The sequence below is a fragment of the Camelus ferus genome, chromosome 6 (assembly GCF_009834535.1).
Source record: "Camelus ferus isolate YT-003-E chromosome 6, BCGSAC_Cfer_1.0, whole genome shotgun sequence".
NCBI classification, from domain to species: Eukaryota; Metazoa; Chordata; class Mammalia; order Artiodactyla; family Camelidae; genus Camelus; species Camelus ferus.
The window spans coordinates 91,696,138-91,709,748 of NC_045701.1; the positions used below are offsets into that span (position 1 = coordinate 91,696,138).

The following is a 13,611-nucleotide window of genomic DNA, read 5'->3' on the forward strand; positions in this document are numbered from 1 at the left end:
GCAAACCCGCTTCCCCGTCACACAGGAGGTCTGCAGTAAAATGCCCTCTTTTCTTCGTGGAGTTGAATCTACTTTTCAGAAAGTGTTAAAGGTCAAGGTGGGCATGAGGGTCCAGTCAAGGCCTTACCTGGGACTCATGCTCTACTGGAGGGCTGGGTGAAAGTGTCAGAAACAGTGTTGTGATGGTGTGAGTGTGTGTGTGTGTGTGTGTGTGCACAAGTCCCAGGACAAGCTCCCCTAAAGCGAGGATACCTTCGTTTCCCTGATGGGCCCACAGAAATGAGAGGAAATTAAACCTGACCCATGCCTCCTACCCCACCTTCCCGTGTCTCACCACTTGCAGAAAACCTGCGGCTGCGTCTGCACACCTGCCCTCAGGCCTTCTGGGCTTCTCTGAGCCCCACTTCCCTGCATCTGTGTTTGGCTGGCCCTGTCCAGAGAAGGGCCCTGGCAGCCTGCTTCTTCGCTGGTGCACCTCTGCTCTGAGCCTGGGTCTACCAGCAGGACAGGACTGGGCAGGGGCGGGGGGACTGGAGTCCTCGGATTTGGTGCACACTCTCCACGGAGCTTCCCCACGAGGACCACCCCAGCCCCCTGCCACTCCACACCCTCAGAAGCTCTTTTTGTCTAAGGTAGAGTTTCAGACCCCAGGTCATGAACCAACAGCAAGCTGAGAGAGTCACAAGCAGCATTAAAAAAATAAATAGAATGGAATAGAAAATACCAGAGTACATCACGTGTTTGAGATTAAGTATAGTTGTCCACGCGTGTGTGGATACGCACACACATGCGCAACCAGTTTGTGCTGTAAAGTATATTGAGAAAGTTTGGAGGCCACTTGTCTGAACAATTAGGATAACTTTTTGATTTCATCATGTGTCGAGAGCCCTCCGGAGGTGACACTTAAAACGTTTTAGAGGAGAAGTTGCAGGCACATTTCAGCCCATGTTAGACCCACGGGGGCTGGTAGCCTTTGAGCAGGGAGGTGTCACTTGAGGGTCTGATTGTCATACTCAGGGAGAGGACTGATGAAACCCCATTCACAGGCCTGAAGACCCTAACACTAGCAATGAATACTTCCTCCTCTCTGGAAAGCAAACAAGAAGAGCTTCTGAGCCCACTGCACTCACTCGGGTCACTCTAACATCTGTGTGCACTTCTCCCAGAAAAGCAGCAAACAGAACATGTAACGCAACATAAATTCCTGCGAGAGATTTCTTTGTCCAGAAATGGTCTCAGCTTGTTGTTCCAGGTTGCCATAGGGAACAGACAGCTCTGCCTTCGACATGCAGAGGAGAGCTGTGATTGGCTCCCCTTGCTGCCCATTCCTGCTGCCTCGTGTCTGTAACTGCAGAGACGGAACGCACGCCCCCAAAGCATTTGCCCGAGTGGGGCAAACTTCTCCGAGTCCCCCACCAGTGCCCCCAAGCAGGGGATCCAGAACTGTTCAGACAGCCAGAGAAGAGAGGGAAGGAGAGGAAGGGCAGAAGGGGAGGAGCAGGCCCTCACCCCCCAGCACAGGGCTCAGCCATGGCTGCACCTGAATCTGTTCATTCTGAACATCACTTGATGATGCTTTGGTAGGGATCAGAGCAAGCTGTAGAAACCCCTCTGACGGGTCTCTGAAACGTCTACCTTGTTGCTTATTTTAAAAGAACCCAAAGTAGTCCAGCCTAGATAATTTTTTGGCTAAGTTTGTTTCTGGCAAAGTTTTAAAAAGGTCCTAATATAGTATGAGGCAGTAGGTGGGAATGGGACCTGGCTGACGGTGTCCAGGACTGTGGCTGGAGCAGGCCCGGGGACCCGGGAGGAGATGGAGCCTGGGGTGAGGGGAGCAGCCGGGACCCTGACCCTTTGAGGTGGTGCCATTACAGCTCCTGACAGGCAGGAAGGGACACCCAAGGCTCTGGAGAGGGAGCCACCAAGAGGGAAGGGGGAGCTCACCTGGCGAGGCAGGTTGGACCCAGAGCCCAGGTTGTGTGTGCGAGGGCTGGTGAGGCTGGCCTGTCAAACCCCACGTGGTTCAGAAACCACAGCCATCTTGGGTTCTCCGGTCTGAACTCAAAGAGCTGGACCCTCTCAGTGGCCCAAGCACGGGCGCTCCCATGGCCTGGCCGAGTCTGGACAGCAAGGCCCCACCTCTGTGGCTGGGGAACAAGCACCTGGTGGGAGGATGAAGCCAGAGCCATGGCTCCGCAGCCTGGTCAGACCCTCCAGGGTTCTGGAACATTCCACGGCAGAAGCCTCAGGAGGAAATAGGTGCTGGGCTTCCTGCCTCTATTCAACATGAGTTATTGGAGAAATGTAAGAACGAGGACCGGCTTAAGCCAGCTGCCCTGGTCTAGGGTTCTTTATGAGCCTTCCTGAGAAGAGAAAAATGAAAAGTCCACTCTGCCTCCTCCTTGCTGACTTGTAAACTGGGGCAGACATAGCCTTGCTCTCTGGTTGGCCTGGAGCCTCCCAGATACAGGCCATGCATCTCTCCCGGTCTTGCCAGGCCTGGCCAGGCTGGAGGCGGTCTTAGAGTACCTTGGGGAATCACTGATGACTTGGCGGAGCAGAGGGCCAGGGCCCTGTTGAAATGGGTGCCCTGGCACATGCCCCAGAAGGCCTGGGGTAGAGGGAGGAGATGGGAGCACAGGGCAGCAGAACCCTGGTCCTGAGGCACCCGGGCCAGCCTGGAACTCTAGGAGCTCATAGCAAACTGGCCACCCACTTCTTCCCACTTGACCAAGACACAACTTCCTGGGTGTGGGATGAGCTCAGGGAGGAAGGAAACTCCCATGGAACCGATGTTTAGTGAGCCCCTCTCAACAACAAACAGCAGGGGCCCCGAGGGCTTGAGTCTCCTTCCACCCCACCACCTGCTTGTGTGCGCCAGAGGGACTGTTTGTAGCAGCGCATGTGTACGTGTGAGTGTGTGAAGGCTGTGAATGCAGGAGGGGGCGTTGAGTGCTGAGTGTGGATGTGTGCACAGTGTGAGGGCGTGCGATCGTCTGGGCCCAAGTGTGTCTGGGGATGAGGGTCCGTGTGAATGTGTCTGAGAGCGTGTGTGTCGTGTGAGCATGTGTGTCAGAGCGTGACAGCGTGTGACGATGTGTGTCGGACATGTGTGTGTGTGGTCTATGAGAGTGTGTGAGACTGAGCATGTGTTGAACGTGGGTGCCTGTGTGTGTCTCAGCGTGCATGTGGGTGAGGGTGAGTGTGTGAGGTGTGAGTGTGGGAAAGGCTGAGTGTGAGACTGGGTGTGAGCGAGGGCGAGTGTGTCTGTGTGAGTATGGGCGAGGGCGAAGGTGGCTGCCCTGCTGCACCGGGTGACGCCATCGCTCCCGGCCGCGAGGAGACCTGCACCTTTCGGGCCCCCACGCGGCCTGCGTGGCTTTTCGACCCGGAAATGAGGGGCGGCGGGGGCGGGGCCGCGGCGGGGGCTGCGCGGAGCCAGGGGGCCGCGAGGGCGGGCGGACCGGCGAGCGCGCGGCGGCGGGGAGAGCGGGGGAGGGGTGGCGCCCGAGGCCGCCCCGCCCGTGCCGCGGCGCGGTTGCTAAGCCGGCGGGCGGGCGCCGAGCGGAGGGCCTTAGCAACCGGCCGCGGGCGCGCGCGGGCGGCGGGGGCGCGCGGGCCGCGGCGCGTGGGGCCGGCCGCGCTCCCGGCTCCCGCCGCTCCCACGCACGCGCGCGCGCGGCGGCGGGGGCGGGGCGGGCGCGCGGCGGGGCGCGCGCCGGCGGCCGGCGGGGATTTCCAGCGCGCGAGAGGAAGTGCCTGCGAGAGGGTGCGTGAGGGCGCGAGGGAGCGCGGCGCGGCGCGGCCCGCCGCGTGCGCGAGCCGGGGTTGCAGCCCAGCAGGGACTTTCCAGCCGGCGGCGGCGGCGGCGGCCGCCGGCCCTTCCCCGCCCCCCGACATGGGGCTGCCCGGGGAGCAGGACGCTGCGGACGGCGGCGGAGGACGCGCCCGGCGCCCCTGAGCCGGCCGAGCGGCGGCGGAGCGCGGGTAAGGGGCCCGGCGGGCGGCGGGCTGGGGCGGGGGCCCCGCGGGCGGCGGGCTGCTCCATCCCCGCGGCTCCATCCCGCGCCCGGGGCGGCGACGGCTTGCGGCGGGCGGGCCCGGGGTCGGGCGGCGCAGGCCCGGCGCCCGGCAGCCAGTGCCCGGTGCGGCGCCGCCTCGCCACCGCCCGGGCCCCGGCCCGCCCGCCCCCCGAACGCCTCAACTTCGGGAAACTTTGTCCTCCAGCCCGGGCCGGGCCCGCGGCCGGCTTCCCGCAGCTTTTCAGGAAACGCGGCGGCGAGGCCTCTTTAAAACATGACCCCCCCCCCCCCACCACCACCACCACCACCACGGGGTGGGAGACGGTAGCATCTCCTGCGAGGCTGTGTGTTTCTGCGGTGTGAGAAGCGGGCAGGCTCCGGGTGCCTGCCCAGACGAACGTGCTCACCCTGGGGTGGCTTAGGTTTTTTTTTTTTTTTAAGCCATTATTTAAAAGTTTATACTGAGTCATTCCTCTGCAGATGAACCTCTGACTGATTCATAATCGGAGAGCTGCAGTGGCCTCGAAGGCAGGCGGGTACTGGGATCCAATTTTGGGCGAAACGCACGCATTCCACCTTCGGTTAATTGCTCGCGCACACTTTGCCACGTTTCCACACTGTCACCCCGTTTGGGGACACCGATTTAATATTTAGGCCTTTAGGAAGAATTCTGTGTGGGAGAAAATTCTTCACCTTTAATTTGAAAACAGCGACAAAATGGAAATGGATGAAGTGTTGTGGACGTGCTTTGAAATTTAAGAAGCCTTCAGATAATTGTCCGTTGAAGGAAGCAATTTTATTTCACGTTTTTTGTACTAAGCTCGGAGTCAGTTTTCAGAATGAGATAGGAGTGTGTGTTTGTGTGCGTTATTTATTCATTTATTTTTGTGGAGTCATAAAGGCTATGTTGAGTAGCGTTGTTGCCGCTTCTTAATTTATATTCAGAGCATACAACTGAGGAGGAGCCATACTTTTTTTTTTCCCCTAGCGTTAGCTGTGGGTACGCACTGGTGAAGCTTTTGAAAATGTTGTGTTCTGTAATCTTCTATGTCTATAAAATCCTTATCTAAAGAAGTGACCAGGCGGACCATTAGTCGGTGCTTTCACATCTTTGAAAATAGCCTGTTTAAAAGACTGCATCATGTGTAGGATGTCTGGCAGAACAGTGTACAGCCATTCGTTCTTCAAATGAAAGGAAATATTTGTTTTTTCACCGTGTAGTGACAATGTACATATTGAGAATTAGTCCCAGACGGAAAATTCTCTGGCCAAAACAGAATAAGCCTGATTAGTGTGAAAACTGTAAAATACATGAGACTGGAAATCTTGTGAGTGGGTGCTCATGACAGAAACCCTGACAGACCTGGGATTCCAGCATCACTAGTGAAAATCAGACCTTATCAGGGATGAGGTTTAAGATGTAAGGTGTCTCACCCAGACGCCATCTGTTCCAGCTGTCACAATGCAGAAGCCAGGAAAGCACAGAGCTAGCAGGGAGAATTCCAGCATTTTTTTTTTAAAGGCATTCATATGAATTTTTCTGTGAGGGGAAAGAAGACCAATTATTTTCCTTGGATGCTATGCATTCATTTTGGAATTAATAAGATGGCCTCACTCAGTGTCAAGAAGGGTGTGAAGACATTCCACTGGAAACAGGCAATAGCAGTGGCCAGTTGTCTTTGCTGATACCATCAAAATATTCCCACTCTTGTTCACGCCTTTACGAGAGTCCTTCATTTAACTGAAACATCTGAGTTGCATTTTGCTGATCCCCCTGCGTTTGGGATTTTGATGCTGTAAACACTCCTATTAGAATCCCTTTAGTTTTTATGCTGTGCAGAGCCAGAAGGGCCTGGGGTGTGTGTGGGGAGTTGTTGTCAGGATAGACATGCTGATGAGCTGAAGGAGATTGACTATCACTCCCTTAAAGTCGTTTTCTTATGACGTTAATGCTGTACTTCAAGAAAAACTGTCACTGTGGTGTTGCAAGCCTGAGCTAGCTCTAGCAAACAAAGGAAATTGCGTTAAATTTGCCCATCTCTGTTTTCTCATCTTCGTATAGCAAGACTCTCCAAACAGCAAGTGATCTAACCTATCAGATATTATGCAATAGCTGGGTTTCCTTGTAATGGTCAATTTAAGAACAGTTAACTTAGCAGAGGAGACATCTTATGACTGAGGTCTCTGCGTCAATTCTGTGGCATCAGGACCCCCTGCATATTTCTTTACAAGTGTTCATAGGGGAAGAAAAATTACTGTTATTTTTTGCAGGGGGAGGAGAGTCATAATATTGACTTCAGATACAGAGAGAAACTGGGAGGAAAGCTACAAAGTAAGAAGGAGATGAGGCCAGTGGATTTGGAAGGTGACCAGAGAGAGGCAGCCGAGGCCTAAATGTGGAGACGATGCTTAGACGTGTTCTGGGCAGGAGGAATGAAGCCAGAGAGAGAGGGCCAGATGCCTGTGGGCAGGATGCAGGAGAGAGAGGTGAATGGGGATGGGTCCCCTTGCTTTGGGTCCGAAGGAGCTCATGGAAATGGAAGAGAAAGCAATTTTAAACAGAAGAGGAAAAAAATGTAAGAAAGCATTATGTATGTTTGTGTAATACCTATTACTCAGAATTAACTAAAAACTACAAAGTGGCTTTCTTATTTTAGAGGGCCTTTGTGGGCTGACTGTCTGCACAGCACTATTCTAGATATAGTGTGGGGTGGGGGATTGACCAGTCTACGAAGGAGGAGGTGAGGTTTTTATCATTAAGCATTAAAACCTTTTTGGGGCCTAAATTTTTTGTCTCCCTGTGCAGACACCTTGTGGTGAGTCTGGCAGGTGATGAGAGGTCATACATACAGATGACTGTTGTTGATTTCTGTCAACTCCAGAAACCAGGTTGGAATCTCTTCGTGAATTCTGTATTCTTTGAGATAAGTAGATCACTAACTGGGACTTGGGGGTCTTCTTTTCATTTAATTTGGTAATCAGTGAATGTGGCTTGAGTTCCTGTAATGTTCTAGTTATAGTGCTAAGGTGAGTGAGACACCTGCCCATAAGAGCATCGTCTGCCGAGGTCTGGGGCATCTTGGCCCCTGTGCATGGTGAAGGAAGATGCCAGACACCAATGGGTATTTGACTGAGATAGCACCAGGGTTGCAACTGGTGGCAGGAAGGGTAAGCTAAAATGAAAATTCACCACTCTGCCCTCAGGGAGCTGGCTGCTCAACTGGAGAGTGAAGACCCACTAGGAAGAAGCTAGAAAAGTCATCAGATATAGGCTGAAGTGATTTAGTGGACTGTGTAGGGTGGAAATTCAGGAAAGGGACAGAAAGGTCTGGGCTGGCCAGGGTGGTCAGGGAAGGCTTCCGGGCAGCGGGCACTGAGACGCAGCATCAGGAGGGCAGGCGCGGTGGGGCCGGCTGAGTCCTTTGCGGGGCCCTGAGGATGGCAGTAAGCGGATTTCTCTGCTCCCTGCTTTGTTTTGGTGATGGGATCTGACAGGTTGCTGTCCTGTTGCCCCTTGCCAGTAGGTGCGGGCCTGGGAACGCTCCTGGTCCATGGGTTTCCGGCCGTGTCCGGGGTTTCCTACACCGTGCTCCAGCGCTCACCAGGCCCGTGGTCACTGGGGCTCAGGTGGGTCATGCCCTCTGCCCTGAGGTGGCCCGGCCTGCGGGGGGCGGGGTAGGCAGAGCGGTGGGCCCCAGCCCGGGCGGCCACGCTTTGCTGTGCCTGCCGTTTCTCACGGCAGGTAGAAAGCCTCAGAAGTTGGTGGGGAGGGGAGGGGTGTAAATGTTAGAAAGCCCCTTCTCCATGGACTCCCCCAAACCTCCTGCCTATCACCAGTGAGGTCCTGCTCAGGTCCCCCACTCTTCCCCTCAGGTCCTGGCACGTGGTAGACTGACCCTCCATCAATGTTTCTGTCCACAATCTGCAAGTTTGGGAGAGAGGAGGGATGTGACAGATGCCCACATGGTGGTTCCATGTGATTTGGCATGTGTGTCTGCAGGTGGGTGCACCTGTCACTGCCTCCCTTGGCTGTGCTCCCCCCAGCCTCCCCCCCCCCCCCCACCGCCCCAGGTCCTGATAGTGCTCAGCCCCCTGGTTTGTTGCATTAGGGGTCTGAGGCTTTGTCTGACATTTCAACTTTCCTGGATGCTTTTAATGACTTAAAAAGGAAGAACAGGAGAACTAGTTCTCTCGAGTCTTTCCTTGCCCAGTAATGCCCAGAAGTCACAACTTTATTCTAGAAATTAAATTTTGTCTTTTTGGATTAATAAAGCCTGATGTTTGAAATGTTATTATAGGCAAAATTAAGTGTTCTGGTTTCAGAATGTTTTTCTGTGTGAGGAAGGGCATGGCGTGGTTTTAGTACACTATGTCTCAAACCCTTAATAGGAATCCAAGCCCATTAAGTTTTATCTTAAAATTTAATAGGAATTTTACATTGTACTCAGTAATATGTCTGGCCTTTTAATTATAAACACACTGTCCCCTGAGTTTTTGAGTATGTTTCATTCTTCAAAAGATACATTGTGTTTATTCTTGGCTTCCCTAGGATCCCTGAGGGGTCCCCAGGCATCCCACCCTGTGTCCCTGAGACTGTCCTTCCCCCCAGCTTGAGAACTGTGGACATCAAGGAAGGCACCAGCCCTGCCCTCTGTAGCAACCAGCTAAGGGACCTTGGGGAAGCTGCTGGGTGTCTCTGGGTTTGTTTCCCCATCTGTAAAATGGGACCAGTAGCACCATGTGCGTACTTGCTTCTTATGAATGAAATGGTCAAGGGAGCAACCTGCTGATGTCAATTTTCACAGTAATGGAGGATTGAGATGTAACAGAGCAAGAGTGTTAAGATCTTGGAATGTAAACACAGTATGTCAGATCTCATTGGTGGAGACAGAGATTTTCAAGTTGAGTTCTCTCATTTTATATGGGAGACAGCCGAGGTTTAGAGTGTGCGGGTAAGGCCCCCAAGTCAGTTAATGGCAAAGCAGTGACTCCCCTCCCCCATCTTTTTTTTTGAAGTATAGTCAGTCCAAAATTTTGTATCAGTTTCTGGTGCACAGCAAAGTGATTGATTTATACATATATTCCTTTTCATATTCTTTTTCGTTATAGGTTACTATAAGATATTGAATATAGTTCCCTGTGCTGTACAGTAGAAACTTGTTTATCTATTTTATATGCAACAGTTAGTGCAAATCCCAAACTCCCAATTTATCCCTGCCCACCACCATCCTCCCTGGTAACCATAAATTTGTTTTCTGTGTCAAACCAGGGACTCTTGACCCAGAGCAGAGTTTTTTCTTCCCCCTGCAGTCTTCATTTTTCCAAGGTTGGCCCCAGGGAAGCTGCTTGGCCTCTAATTCCAACTTTGGATAATTGAGAATTATTTAATCAACACACATTTTTTGAGGACTTCCTCAGTGCTAGTTGCCAGAGCTGAAAAGCCAAGTAAGGTGCCGTGTGGTCACCATCCCCGAGGAGCTTCTGTGGGACGGGTGAGGCAGGAGCAGTGTGGTGGGCCACCCCCACAGCGGGGCAGAGGTGCTGTGGGGGCATGGGGGCGCTGTGCAGTTTGGACCCAGGGCTCGGAGGTGTTTTCCAGGGAGGATGAGCGCCAGTGAGCTGGGGGTGGGGTAGGGGGGTGGGGGAGACATGGCTGTCAGAGGGCCTGTGAGCCTGCAGCGGTCGGCTCCCTGCGCCTGTCGTACAGGGGAGAGGGCTCGGGAAAAGGGAACTGGCTGCCTTTGGGTGCCAGCCTAACTTCTGGGAGAAGAGTCATCCCCATTTTACAGATGAGAAGAAGTAAGAGCAGCAGGCCTGCTGGACTGTGGAGTTCGTGTTTCCATCACTGTGCTCTGTGGTCAGTTTAAGCTGAATTACAATCCAGTTTTGGATTTTGTTCTTATTCTAGACTTTTTAGTTTTGCTTTCAGATTCTAGATGTTTTGGTTTTACTGCTATATAGTGTGAAATTGTGTGTTTTTCCAGCGTATGTTTTTCATGCAGTCTTTCCTTTTCTCCAACATCTGTTTCGCCTGAATTGACTGACTTTTCCAGCTGATCCTCATCCCTTCTCTCTGTCTTGAGTTATTTCTTAGAGCAGCACTGCATCCACATCCTCTAATAAGTTCAGTTAAGGCGTTCTTTACCCATGTGGTTCTTGCCGAGGAGCCGTCCCAGACTTGATTTACTCATGTGTTTTCTTTCCTCTCTCTAATTTACATTTAAACCGGTAGTCTAAGTAATAATGATAGTAGTTAGTCATTACAGGGTTTTACAAACATTAGCTTTTGTCAGTGGTGAACAAGTCCCGGAGGCCTGGTCACTCAGTAGAGAGCTTCATGGTTACAGCCCAGCGTAGGAAGATTTCCACCCATTCATCTGGAATTTAATTGTAACTACCAATGCTTATGGGAGCATAAGTTAGAGGCAAAGAAGCCTTCTGCACAGTTAGCAAGGAAATGATGTTGTTGACTATTTTCGAGATTTTGTGTGGCTGTTCTGCTAGAACCACTGTAAAGTTTTGAACGTAGAACCAGGAAGGGTCAGTGGTGGCTGGACTGAGGTGAGGGGGCCTGTCTCATAGCCATCTGTACCTATACCTGCTCAGGCAGCCATCACAGGGAGGACTGTGAGTAAGGGGACACAGCTGGACACTGAGGCCTCAAGGTCAGGTTCCTAGAGTGATACAGGATGGATTTCTTTGTTCTTACACCAAGTCAGACCTTTTGGGGTCAAGGCAGTGGCGTGGGCCTCATGATTCTGGAGCACCAGTCTTCTCCAGGTAAGGGATGTTCTGGTACATCTTGGATGGGTCTCTAGTGTTGAGATGACAAACTTCTTAAGGACAGGGTTACTTCATCATATTTTCACAGTCCGGCCCAAGATGTGCTTAGGCCATCTTAGATGAAACTGGTTTTTGCATGGAAGGAGAATGGGTCTGTAGTCAGACCTGATTTGCATTCTGGTCCTTTCTTTAGCTAGTTGTGATAGTAAATTACTAACCCTTTCGGAACCTAAGCCTTGTCATCTATGAAAAGGTCATTGTGAGGATTAAAAGTGAGAATGTGAGTGAATGTGTGATCCTGCCACACTGTGAGTGGTAATTCCAATTCCTTTTCCTCTTTCTTTCGTGAGTGGTTTCCTAAAGGGAAGACGTGCCTTGTTAGCAAGGTGAATGGTGGGCCCTCTTGGGAGCACGGCCTGGTCCTGGAGAACAGGTAGTGGTCAAGTGAGCACATTGTTGGACTCTAAAGAAATTATTTGTAACAAAGAATAAATCTGGAAACTAAAAATCACTGTATTTGCACAAAAAGCAATGCCAATAGACAGCCCCACACTTTTTTAGAAAAGCAGTTTTTACATATGATGATTTTTGACAAATTGAAAGTTATATTTCAGTTCATTATTTTCTTCCATTACTTAGCAGGATAATATTCTTAAATTCATTCTAATCTGTTCAGACATACCCTGTTCTAATAGGTCTTCCCTGAACAACTTAGTTAAAATAGTCCACACTGTCACTCTGGTCTCTTAATCTTGCTTTTTAAATTCATAGCAGAAAATTTTTGCCATCATCTTAACCCACATATTAGGAGAGTGCCTGGAGTACAGCAGATGCTCAGGTATTTGTATGAATCAATAAACCATAGTCCAACCAGATTTTCTTTTATTGAGGTAAAATTCACACAACATACAATTAACTGTTTTAAAAAGTGTACAGTTCAGTGGTATGTAGTGTATTCAGAATTTTCTGGAACCACCAGCTCACTCTAGCTTCAAAGTCTTTTCATCACCGTGTATAAAACTCTGCACTCATTAAGTAATCATTCCCCATCCCCGCTTCTAGCCCCTGGAAACCTCTGATCTGCTTTCCGTCTCTGGATATGCTCGTCTGGGTATGTCACACAGAAGGGGCCGTGCAATCCGTGACCTTTTGTGTCTGGCTTCTTTCACTTAGCACAATGTTTCTGAGCTACATCCAAGTTGTAGCTTGTATCAGTATTTTGTTCCTTTTAATGGCTAAGTAATATTCCATTGTCTGTATATATCATAGTTTATTTATCCATTCTTCCACTGTTGGACAGTTGGATTGTTTTTATTTTTTGCCCAGTATGAATAATGTGTACAAGTTTCTGTGTAGATATGTGTTTTTATTTGTCTTGGGTAATGTACCTAGGAGAGACATTGCTGGGTCATATGATAGTTCTGTGTTTAACTTATTCCCATCTGCAGTGTACCAGGGTTCCAATTTCTGCACATCTTTACCAACAGGTTTCTTTTCTTTTTTTTTTTTTGATTAAAGCTATTTTAGTGGATGTAAAGTGATACCTCACTGTGGTTTTGTATTTCCTTAATGACCAATGATATTGAGTATCTTTTCATTGTACATGTTTTTTTTAGAACAACATACATTCAGGTCCTTTGCCCATGTTTTAATTAGGTTGTTTGTCTTTTTGTTTTTGAGTTGTAAGAGGTCTTTATGTATTTTGGATATTAAACCCTTAATAGGTATATGATCGATAAATATTTTTTTCCCATTCTGTAGGTTGTTTTTTCACATTCTTGGTAATGTCCTTTAATGCATGAAAGTTTTTAATTTTGATGAAGTCCACTTTATTTTTGTGTTGTTGTTCCTTGTGCTTTTGGTATCAAACCTGAAAATCCATTGCCAACTCTGAGGTCATTAAGATTTACCCCTATATTTTATAGTTTCAGCTCTTTCATTTAGATCTTTGATCCTTTTTGAGTTAATTTTTACATATGGAGTGAGGTAGGAGTCCTGTTGCATTCAGTTATCCAGTTGTCCTGACACCATTTTTTTGGAGAGATTATTCTTTCCCCGCTGGATGGTCTTGGCACCTTTGCTGGAAATAAATTGGCCATAGATGTTTGAATTTACTTCTGGATTTTCAGTTCTATCCCATTGGTCTATATGTGTGTCCTTATGGCAGTAGCACACTGTTTTGATTACTGTAGCTTTGTAGAAAGTTTTGAGGTGGTAAGTTTGAGAAGTGTGAGTCTTCTAACTTTATTTTTCTTTTTTGATACTGCTTTGGCTACTTGGCACCCCTTGCAGCTCCATATTAATTTGAGGATCAGTTTTTCTCTTTCTGCAGGAAGGTCATTAGAATTTTGACAGGGATTGTGTTGAATCTTCTTTGGAGAATAGTCATGTTATTACTAAGTCTTCCAACCCATGAGATGTCTTTCCATTTATTTATACTTTTAATTTCTTCAGCACGATTTTATAGTTTCAGTATATAAATCTTTCACCTCCTTGGTTAAATTTATTCCTAGATATTTTATTCTTTTGGATGCTATCATAAATGGAATTATTTTCCTAGTTTTCTTTTTAGAGTGTTCCTCTCTGGTGTATAAAAGCACAACTAATTTTTGTGTGTTGATCATATACCCTGCAACCTTGCTGAATTTAATTATTACCTCTGGTAGTTTTTTGGTTGGTTCTATGAGATTTTCTATATATAGAATCATGTTATCTGCAAATAGAGATAGTTTCTTTCTTTCCAGTGCGGATGTCTTTTATTTATTTATTTTTCTTGCCTAATTGCTCAGGCTAGGATTTCTACTAC

General features: G+C 49.3%; 1 protein-coding gene across 2 annotated transcripts in view; it reads left to right on the plus strand.

The window, feature by feature from the left end:
• Positions 1–3,683: 3,683 nt before the first annotated feature.
• TRAF3 (TNF receptor associated factor 3) overlaps positions 3,684–13,611 on the plus strand; it is a 105,727-nt gene continuing 95,799 nt past the window's right edge. The window contains exon 1 of one of the 2 annotated variants that reach the window (XM_032482723.1): positions 3,684–3,987. The gene's annotated coding sequence lies outside the window, so the exon portion shown is untranslated. The remainder of the gene's footprint in view (positions 3,988–13,611) is intronic. The other variant, XM_032482722.1, reaches the window with a different exon arrangement.